Source organism: Puma concolor, chromosome D4, assembly GCF_028749965.1.
Source record: "Puma concolor isolate L17-30 chromosome D4, mPumCon1.1.hap2, whole genome shotgun sequence".
Lineage (NCBI taxonomy): Eukaryota > Metazoa > Chordata > Mammalia > Carnivora > Felidae > Puma > Puma concolor.
Window position 1 is genome coordinate 9,010,283 of NC_141679.1, and position 11,818 is coordinate 9,022,100.

At 39.6% G+C, this 11,818-nt stretch overlaps 1 long non-coding RNA gene across 1 annotated transcript in view; it reads left to right on the plus strand.

Annotated features, from left to right (window-relative positions):
* The window catches only part of LOC112868720 (uncharacterized), a 143,292-nt gene extending 133,658 nt beyond the window's left edge, over positions 1–9,634 (plus strand). Inside the window, exon 17 of the long non-coding RNA XR_015243426.1 lies at positions 6,441–9,634. This is a non-coding gene — a long non-coding RNA (uncharacterized LOC112868720). The remainder of the gene's footprint in view (positions 1–6,440) is intronic.
* Positions 9,635–11,818: the final 2,184 nt, after the last annotated feature.

An 11,818-nucleotide genomic window follows, 5' to 3' on the forward strand; every position in this document is an offset into this window, starting at 1 on the left:
ACTGCACAAATCTATGAAATTTCCATAAGTGCAGTTCCAAAAATGTGTTGATCAATGAAAGCATTCTGAATACAGAAACTGGAAGCTGGTATCTGAAAAGTTACTTTATATCATATTGTTTATATATTAACCAATCTAGAAAAAAAGTTGTTTTTGCTTTTTTGGGTACATATGCAAAGTCAAATCACACTACCAACTTTTGTTAGGAAATAAGTTATTTTATTTATAGTAAAGTTTCCACATGATAGAGTAAGTGCAGGACTTTATAAATTTGGCATTATTTTTTCTACTTTTCAAAAGTTCATCAAACTTCCATCAGGTGTTAATTGTGGGGGTGCCTGGGTGGCCCCATTGGTTAAGCATTTGACCCTTGATTTCCACTCAGGTCATGATGTCACAGTTGTCAGATTGAGCCCAATGTCAGGCGCCAGGTTGGGTGTGGAGCCTACTTAAGATTCTCTCCCTCTCTTTCTGCCCCTCCCCTGCCCGTGTGCACACATGCGCACTCTCTAAAATAAAAAGAATGGTGTGACAGCCTCTGTAGTTGGCACTAGAGAAAGAAAGATCACTAAAATCTTTATCCACGTGTAATATACAGTATCCTAGGGAAGACAGACCAGCTAAGATATCATTTCAATACATTATGATAGAAGTTCTTAGATACAGGTGGTCATGAGTGCTCTGGAATCTCTCTCAGAGGAAAGGCAAAGATGAGAGCTCACAGGAAGCCCTCCCCAAAGTGCTGAGCCTTGGAAGATGAAAAACATGAGTACCATGCATGAGATGGAGATGACAGTGCACCTCCTTACAATGAAATGAGAGCAGGAGGAACCAAGGACAGGATCTGGATAGCCCACAAACGAAGGGGTAAGTGAAGGAAGGGGAGACTTTGAAGGGGATCAAGCAGCGAGGAGAAAGGCAGAAGAGCCAGGAGAGAATAGTGCCACAGAAGCTTGTTGTCCAAGAGATCACAGACAGCATCTCAAGGAGGGAGTCAATAGTCCATGGTAACATGCAGAGAAAAAGTAGAGAAGTGAGAAGAGTAGAGAAGCTGATATGGGCACCAAGAGTATGGGTGGAGGAGATAACCATGAGTAAGAGGGAGGAGCTCCAGTGTTCCAAGACAGTGGGCAAAGACCCAAGAAAGGGAGCAGGGGCAGGTAAATACGTGGGTGGGAGGAACAGAAGTTAATGTAGTTCAAAGGCAGATGGCTTTAGTTTTTTTATTCAAAGTCGGCAACAAAATATCATCTGCTGCTGCTGAGGACATAGGGACTGGGGAAGTGCCTGGAGGAAAATGTAGTTTGGGGACATCAGAGAACGAAGAAGAAGAGTATTACTGAAAGCTGGGGAGAGCACTGGGTTTGAGATGCCTCTGATTCACATGGTTGTGGTTTCCTCCATCTGAAAGCAGAAGCCCAGAGATGGAGGCAGGGAATAGTAGCAAATGTTTCCTGAGCATTTACTATACATCAGACACTAATTTCAGCATCTTTATGTTGTGTGGTAGGCAGAGTAACAACTTCCCCAAAATGTCAAATCCTAATCCCTGGAACCTGTGAATGTGGTACGTTATACATGGCAAAGAAGAATTAAGGTTGCAGATGAATTTAAAATGGCTGGTCAACTAACTTTAAAATATGGAGAGTATGGGGCACCTGGGTGGCTCAGTCGGTTAAGCATCCAACTCTTGATTTCGGCTCAGGTCATGTGATTCTCTCTCTCCCCTTACCCTGCTTGTGCATTCTCGTTCTCAAAATAATAAACAAACAAACTTAAAAAAATAAAATAGGGAGAGTATACTGGATTATCTGGGTGGGCTCAATATAATAAGGGTCCTGTTAGGCAGAAGAAAGAAGCACAAGAGAAGATCACAATGATACGGTGTGAGAAGGACTGAACCTACCATGGCCGGCATTAAAGGTGGAGGAAGGGACCATGAGCCAAAGAATGCAGGTGGTCTCTAGGAACTAGAAAACCTAAGGAAATGGATGTTCTCCTAGAACCTCCCAAAAGAAATGCAGCACTGCCAACATCTTGATTTTAGAGCCTCAGGAGACCGTGCCAGACTTCTGACCTACGAAAGTGTCACCTAACAAATTTGTACAATTTTATTTTGTAAATTTGTGATAACTTGTTACAGCAGCAATAAGAAACTAAAATGCACACGTTTTATTTGAATTCTCACAACAGTATTTTACCGGTTGGGAAACTTAGTGAGTCAATCCTGGTTATTGCCCTGGATGCCATAAGAGAGGTGGGGGACAAAGCGTAAGGAAGTAATGTTATTTTATAAACATCTGCCTCAAGGAGAGCCTTGTAATATTTTTTAGGCAAGAAATCATAGACCACTTCTGAAGGCACAGAGAGTTCAAAAGTCATGCTGATAATGTGGGCTTCTCAGATTCTTCCATCTAGATGGCCCTATGCCATTCCTTTCAGTTTTCTGCTTTACTATCCGAGATTTGGTAAAGCTGTATGTCAAGCCTTCTCTTCAATCTGACTCACAATTAGGTCCTGGGCCTGATTTTCAGCCCAATCTGCCTTCTGCCTCCAGTAGTGGCGGGGGGGGGGGGGGGGGGGCTCTTTAAGGCCACAAGAGAGGGCTTTAGGGTTGCACATTATGCCCTGAATTAGTGGTTGGTTATGTTGAGCCCACCAAGTCAACGGCCTTTATAATTACTGTTGGTACCGTATCTTTCAAGCGCTATTGGGTGTGCAAATGCCAGTATCCCAACCCATTGGACCCCAGGTAAGATTCTTAGCATCTGTGATGTTTGGCAAGTCTGGGGATAACCCCACTCTACTTCTCTCCTCCAGGGGCCATCTTTTCCAGTTAAGACAATATCCAATTCCAGAAGCACCTGCTGTATCTTAGAATTAAAATAATTTTACTTCCAAGTCAAGACAAAATGTCATGAAATACAGAAGCCAGAACTCCTAGATATGGCAATTCCCTTGTGTTTTACAAAGTAAATGATAAATGTAGTTAGGTAAAAGGTCCCCAACAGCTTCCAGTAGTGGATGAAGCTAAGGAAGATGAACCAGAACTGCTCTTATAATGTTATGTTCTACGTTTGCCTTCCTGGTAGTGACTTTCTCATTTTTTAAGGACTGCTGATTTCTACTTTGCTTTGCCATAATTTCTTTTTTCCTCATTTTTACTGTACTAGAATTTTGTCAGGGCTCATTGATAAATTAATCGATAGGATACAATATAAAGTAAATCCACGTGTAGCCTTACCACAAATTTTCAAGAGCCCAGGTACAATGACTTTTGTGCCCTTTATCCATCTTTTCCCTTATCTCCCTGTTCTTAGGAGAGCAGGACAGGCTTGGGATTGACCATTAAAAGGCCAAGATATCATGCGCAGGTTGGTTGGTTGTTGCTTCTGTCTCCCTAAACAGGTGCTCTCTGAGCCCCATCTTCTTCACATCTTATATAGGGATGATCAGAAAACCCAGTTGGTATCATTCTACTCTTCTTGTTGCTCAGGCTTCTCTAGTGACACTACATTGAGTTTCTACAACATGCCAAACTCCCTTGAAGGGATTCTGTACTTGCTTTTCTTCTAACATATCCTTCCTGCCAATATACCCTAAGTAGGTGACTTCTCATGTTAGATCTCAGCTTAATGTTATTTTACTTAAATCCTAGGGTGTCCTTCCTTGACCGTTTTATCTAAGTAGATCACCTCTTAAAATTCACCATCGCTGCACACTATTTCCTTGATAACCCATATAACATTCTAAATTTTATACACACATAAATAAAATATATCGTCTATATATTCAGCTATAATGATACCCTTTAAAATGCTAGTTCAAGGCTTTGCACAGAATGCTCTTAATAAACATTTGTTTATTAAACAAACAGGTCGATCTATGTCATTAACCTTGAGTGTATTGATGATGCAGTATATGCAGGAAACATTTTAACCATAAAGTATTTTTATCTGTACCAAATACTAGATGCAAATAATATTTCATAATGTTCAAAATTGTTCCTTATTAGATCAATTATCAGATGCTATGCCAAAAATAGCAGTATATCTATGAACTTTACAGATTTGAAATGCTCACATCTGTAATTCTCACAATATTTCCTGGAAGCGTGCCAGGTATTTCATCCTAAATAAACGGATTATGTGCATAATTTAAGTTAGGAAAGAATGACACATTTTGAGGGCTCTAAATGTGTAAATGATTACACATTAAGTGAGGCATTGCTTTCTCTTTTGCCCACCAGCCAAACGGTGCAAATTCCTTTGATGCTGGAGTTCAGAGAGAAAGGAAATAAATATACCTCTGAAATGGCAGTCGCAGAAGTGCCCATCAGCTCTGAGTTCTGCCTTAATTGAGCATTGGATATGCAGGAGAATAAGCTACTTGCCAATGTCACATGATTTATATCCATAATCAGAAAAATATGAGGCTTAAAGTTCAGGTGCAGATTGACATTCTCTAGCCTGCACAAAGCTGATCATGACCTTTCGAAGCCATGAGCAATCACTTAATGTCCATTTCTTCTCAGCCACCTGGAACATCAAATCAAGAAGCATCTTTGGAAAGCTAAGATTTTGAATTGCAAAGTGATGCCCAAATGATCCAGCTATGAAGCTTAGAGCTGGGCAGGGAGAAATTAATCAAGCAGTGGGTTTTTAAAAGAGAAACGTGGCTTCCATCTTTTATGTATAAGAAGCAAACAAGTTGAAAACTTTTTTCTGAAAACAAAATCCTTTGTGACTATGATCCCTTGAACAGTCTTATGATAGTAAGTCCTGGAATCAACATTGGAAATGCACAGAACAGGCATGCTGACCCCTGAGTGCATGACATTTCTAGGATCAGTCGCAAGTCCACATACATGTGACAGTGCGCTGAATTTCGCAGGCACAGTGTCTGCCTCTAGTCCTTTATTTAATGGTTTTTCCAAATGACAGCCTCCTAGATTATTTCCATAGGAATGTAAAAAGCAGGCTACAATTCAAGGACTCAATAACTGGCTGGATGCCCTTGGAGTCTCATGCCCTTCATTTCAAGTAGGTCCAGATAGAAAAGAACACTACTGGCTGTCATATTTGCAGTACCTGCAATGTACTAGGATCTATTACATGTGTTATCTCACTCAGCCCTCTCTCTAACACCATGATCGGATATTTTCAATGTTGGCTATAAGGAAACTGAAATACATCATCAATGAGCACAAACTACTAAGTACCAGAGCAGGTACACAAACCTGTCTCAAATAGGCTCCAAGGCTCATGCTCTTTCCACTACACCATCTCTTCTTCACTTGATCTCTACTGAGTGTCAACCTGTTTTTCTCATCAGTGTTATGACCAGTGTCTGCTAGGAGGGCAGATTGGGTCACTGGCCTCCAAAGAATGCTCCCAGTTTCTTCATCTCAGTTGAGCTCCCTGGAGGGTTTCCTTTCTGGCTCAGAGCAGTGTGTATTGACCTTGCCAGTCAGGGTTGCAGTGTCTTCAAGAAAAACCCAGCTGAGTTTGCTCCCATCAATGCTGTCAGGAGCACAAGTTGGTTTCCCCTGAACGCTATACCCTGGAGCGTTCTGTGGCAAGAACTCTTATCAGGGGCAGTTGTTCTCAGAAACGGTGGCTCTCAACGGTGGCTCTAAATTGCCTCCTTGCCAACCCTTGCCTTCATTCCTAACAATGGGAACCCTTGGCAGCCAATAATCCTTCTAACTACTATTGACAACCCATCAGCATAGTCCTTTACCGGTCTTCCAGTCTCATGTAGCTTTGGCTACCAATAGGTAATTATGAATAAAGCCACACAGCTCTTTGGAGAAAATGTTAACAATTCCTATGCACATTTCTACTCTGATTCATACTTTTGTCTGCCCCCTCAGCCCTGTTTTACTTTGGTTGATGCCAGGAAGTACTCACCCTTCTCCACATCAGCAAAGGAGACTATTCTCCAAGGAGACAGCAATAGGGAGCCACTTACTCTTTTCTGGAAGTACCTGGATTCAGGTTATATGAAGATGTAATGCTATAAAAATCTCAGACTCTCCCTTCTTGGGGTACAGAAGCATCTAAACAAAGCAAGACCCCAGAAGAGTCCGAGAAATACGTTAGTAATTCCAGGTAGATTAATCAAATACTATTAGAAACCAAATCTAAAGCAAGCCACATATGGGACATTTTTCTTTTTCATCTGCTTTCAATGATAATTTGGTTTTTCTTGACTTGAAAGAAAGCTTTATCTGACTGAATGGTCTCTTTGGCTATCAACCCATTTCTCTCCTGCCTTTTACTATGTATTTTATAGACTAGAGATAAACCTGCTTCAATAACCCCCTTTCCTCATTGCAGTGTGGTTCCATTCATCAAAACTCTAATATTCTTGGATTCTAACGTAGGCAATTCCAATGACCTTTCAAAATCCTCATTTTCCTTGCCCTCTCTTTCTAGAACTTTCCAGGAGAGAAACTAAGAGCTCTGGTTGAGCTGCTCGCCCAAAGCCGGTACCGATTTACTAGTCATACAAGAGAGCCATCTTGGAAGCAAATCCTCCAGCCCTCAGTTAATCACCAGCAACCACCAACTACCTCCAGCTAATACTGCATGGAGCAGAGACAAGCCTTACCCCACTGAGCCCTGCCCAAATTAAAGATTTATGAGGAAAAAAAATTACTGCTGTTTTAAGCCCATTTTAACTAAAACATGACTTTGATCCTAAAGCACGAGACCCTCTGTACCCATCTATCATTGAACTATGCTATACTGTGTTACAAGTTATTTTTTAATGTGTTTAGATATTATCCTCTTGGAGACAGGTATTTTGTACTACATTTGTTGAGTTCTCGCACAGTGGCTTTTTAGGCAGTAGATACTCTATAAATATTTCCTGGTTAATTAAATCCAAGACTATGTGTTCTATGAGATAAAATTGCTTCTTATTGTGCCAGCTCTGCAAACATAAGAGAGGGTGCAGAGAAGACATCCTGAAACCCACCCAGACTCTGGGTAGATAACTGACATTTAAGATACTAAAATATGTGTATCATAGAAAATGCATATAACCACCCATTCTTCAATCTTCTAAAGTGCTTATTTAATGCTCTTTTGGAATTTGGTATCCAAATCTTGGGATTTCTTTAAAAAGTCAACCTACATTAGAGCCTTATCACTCAACCTATTTTTTTTTTTATTAATGAGTTACAACAGAAATGACGTTTGCAGTTAATGAGCTACACATAATCTATCTGTAAATAAAAACCACCACTAATGGGCAAATTAATTAGACTTCAGGTTTCTTCTCTTTGTTTTTACACTACTTTGTTTACCCTAATACATTTCATCTAAATATCATTAGACATAACTTCTGGAATGGCAGTATGAGGAGCTCTGAAGTCTCAGTTCCTAACAAAACAACCTGAACTAGTAAAAACCAAAACACCAACAACTATTTAAAATCTCTATGCAGTGCCTAAGAGAGTACAATAAATGAAGAAGCATTTATTCAACAAAATGTAATAAACTGTGGTAAGAACAAGTGAGAGCCTATGTCACTTGAGTCATGATCTACTCCATCCCTTACCCTTCCCCCCAACTCAGCATGCTTGAGGTTCTGTTCCAGAGAGGGGTCCCTCTCCCCCAAGCTACCAGTCAAGAGCTATTTCTCCCTGGGATGGACATATGCCAACATTTCTCATCCTCTCCAGCTGCCTGTTGTGAAACTAATTTCTCAACAAGGGTGACCAAGAGGTCAGGGGATCCCTTCCTCCCTCTAGCCCCACTGTTAGTCCCACTGGTTCTACTCCAGGCAAAGGTAGCTGAAAATACTAGAGCCAATTATCATCACCACAGTTTGCTCATACAGAGGATATTCCACACTGGGAGAGGCAAGCTAGGAAGACCAGAGGCTACTGCTCCTGCCCAGTGCCCTGCTTATTAGAGGAAAAATGGTGCTCCAAGAGAAGTGGGTCATTGTCTCTGCTCCCACACCCAAAGCAGTTTAACTCTGAGATTTTTTTGCATAGAGAGAGGCAAAAAGAAGAAAAGATGTAGAAGCTCTTACCAGACCAACTACATGCATTTGGAATACAATGTAAGTTTAATCCTAAGAGATTCTCAAAGAACAATGATGATTTGGGGGTAGACAATTAAGAGGAGGCTGATAGCTCTATGAAAGCAACAAGGAAAAACTTTAAGCCAACTAGATTACCAGAGAAAATCAGGTAAAGAGATAACTGCTAAGATGAGCCCTTCTGGAGTCAGAAAAAACCTCCAAGACTAGCTCTATAAAAGGTCCCAAATTAGTTGGATCAGACTGTGGAGCAATGTATGTATAAGGACATTATCAAAAACCATAGAGTAATCAGCCAGCAGTAAGGGGAGCCTAATTAAGCTGGACGTGATACCAACAGACAAAACGGACTCAGCAGCGAGATCAGGAAAATAGCCAAAGAGAACCCTGCTAAAACTGGTTATCCAAAGGTGACTGTGCCCACGCCCAAGGCTGCAAGTTCTCAAGAATGACATCACAGGCCTCATGCCCCATGGGAAACTTCACTGAAGTTCTCCAGCCAAGTTACTAAACAAATAAGCAAATAACAACAACAAATCTGAGAGATGAGAGATGAGAAATCAGTATCCATAGTTGCTACAATATATTACCACAAATGTTCGGTTTTCAGTAACAACAAAAAATTATGAGACATGCACAGATGCAGGCCAGTGTGACCAATACAGGGGGTAAGGGCAAACAGGCAACAAGGACCGCCTCTAAGAGGGCCCAGATAACAGACCTAAAACAAGTTTATAGCAGCACTGTGCTCAAAGAACTAATGGAAACCATGCTTTCAAAAATAAGTATAATCATAATGTCTCATCAAATTAGGAATAATAATATATAAATTATAAAAATAAACCAAATGGAAATTTCCAAGTTAAAAATCAACTAAAATGAAAAATTTACTAAAAAGACTCAAAAGCAGATTTGAACTGGTAGAAGACAGAATCAAAGATCTTGAAGATGGATTGTATAACGTGTATCAACCTAAGTAACAGTGATACTGAGTAATGCCTTAGAGAAATGTAGGACATCATAAAGAGCAGCAATATACTCATAATGAGACTAGGAGAATGACAGGAGGGGGAGAAGGGAGTAAAAAATATGTGTTTAATAAAATAATGGCTAAATACTCCCAAATTTTATTTTTTTAAAGTAATCTAGACATCCAAGAAACTCAACATCTTTCAAGAAGGATAAATGCAGAAAGATATACAACCAGACACTTCATAGCTAAAATGTTAAAAGACAAAGAGAAAAATCTTGAAAGCAGTGAGAAAAAGAACTCATCAAGTACAAGAGAACCCAGAAGATTAACAGCTGACTTCCCATCAGAAACAATGAGACTGGAAGGCAGTGGCATGATACATTTAAAGTGCTGAAATTTCAAATATAGGTCTCCCAAGAAACTTATATCCAGAAAAACAATGTTTCAAAAACGAAAGCAAAATCAAGACCTTCCCAGATAAATAAAACTGAGAGAATGTGTTGCTCTCACAATATCTTATAAGAAATACTAAGGGAAGTTCAGGCTGAAAGCAAGTGACCACAGACAGTAATATAAATCTATGTGAAAAAGAAAAGAGCACTGATAGAGATAATAACATAATTGTAAAACACAATGTAGATGCATGTTTCTTCTTCTCTCTCTTAGCTTATTTAAAAAGCAGCTCTGTAGGAGCACCTGGGTGGCTCAGTCGGTTAAGCGTCTGACTTCAGCTCAGGTCACGATCTTATGGTTTGTGAGTTCGAGCCCCGCATCGGGCTCTGTGCTGACAGCTCAGAGCCTGGAGCCTAGAGCCTGCCTCGGATTCGGGGTCTCCTTCTCTGTCTGCCCCTCCCCCACTTGTGCTCTGTCTCTATCAAAAATAAATAAATATTTAAAAAAATTTAAAAATATAAAATGCAGCTGTGTCAAGGTGCCTGGCTGGCTTAGTTGGTAGAGCATGTGACTCTTGATCCGGGGGTTGTAAGTTCAAGCCCCATGTTAGGTGTGGAGCTTACTTAAAACTAAAATCTTAATCAAAATAAAATGGAAAAAGCAGCTGTGTCACACAATATGCATGTAATTGTATTTGGTGGTCTATAATGTAGAAACGCAATCTATTTGCTAATGGCAAAAAGGAGGTGGGAGCAAAGCTATAATGTAGTAAGGTAACGACACCATATGCTAACTGAAAGCAAGAGCAACAAATGAAGAGAACCGGAAATGACAAATCAAATAGTCGATAAAACAAACTCTACAAATATGTACTCGCTCTCCTTTCCTCTCTCAGTTTCTTAGAAAGACATCAATTATGTAAAGTAATAATTACAACATGTATTTTGGAAGTGGTTACCTAGATATGGTATGCATAATGCATAACAAGAGCAGCACAAAAGAAGGGGCTGAAACAACAGAGCTATATAGGAGCATCTTGTTTGTATTTCACTGGAATTCAGTAGAAATCTGATCCAGAGTCTGCAAATTAAGATACAGATGGTAAGTCCTAGAGCAGCCAATAAGAAAATAACTCAAAAATATGTATAGTGTAATGTCACACTAGAAAAAAAATCATGAATGTGAAAGAAAGAAGTAAAAGAACAGAGGAACAAAATGTTGTGGCTTGATTTCCATCCCCCTAAAAGTCATACGGTGAAGTCCTAATCCCCGATACCTCAGAATGTTACTTTATTTGGAGGTAGGGCCATTATAGAGGGAGTACAGCTAAAATGAGGTCATTAGGATGGGCCCTAATCCAATACAACTAGTGTCCTTATAAGAAGGGAAAATTTGGACACACATACACAGAAGGAAGATGATGTGAGTAGATACAGGGCAAAGACAGCTAAGTTAAAGCCAAGGAGAGAGGGCTGGAATGGACCCTTCCCCCTCACAGCTCTCAGAAAGAACCAACCCTGTTGATAACTTGATCTCAGAACTTCAGGCCTCCATGTGTGAGACAACAAATTTTTGTTGTCTAAGCCCTCCAGTTTGTGGTACTTTGTTATGACTGCCTTAGAAAAATAATGTCTACATAGAAAACAAAAAGTAAAATGGCAGATGTAAATCTAATTCTATCAATAGTGACATTAAGTATGAATGGATTAAACATTCCAGTCAGAAAGCAGAGACTGTCAAACTGAATAAAAAGACAAGACCCAATTATATGCTATCTATAGAAGATACCTTTAGATTCAAAGATAAAAATAAATTATAAGTAAAAGGATGGAAAAAAAAGATGTATCTTACCAACAGTAACCATAAGAAAGCTGTTGTGGCTATAGTATTATCAGTCAACAGAGGCTTTGAAACAGAAAGTGTTAATAAAGATAAAGAGAGACATTTAATTATTACAAAAGAGTCAACCCACCAAGAAAGATATAGCAATTACAAACACATATACACCTAAAAACAAAGCCTAAACCACATGAAGCAAAAACTAACAGAAACGAAGGGAGACACTGAAAATCAACAATGGTTGGAGGCCTTAATACTCCAGTTTCAATAATGAATAAACCAAATAGGCAGAAGATGAACAAAAAGAAGAGTTGAACAACACTGCAAACCAGTTAGACCTAAGAGAGACTCTCTCTACCAACAACATCGTATGTGTTTGTTTTGCAGGTGCACAAGACAATCCCCACAAATACATTAAATGATAAAACAAGCCTTGATAAATTTAAGAGGACTGAAATTACAGAAATGATCATCTCCACAATGGAATCAACTTTAAAGTCAATAACAGAAAGAAATTCGGGGAATTCAGAAATGAGTTGATATTTAAAAACACTT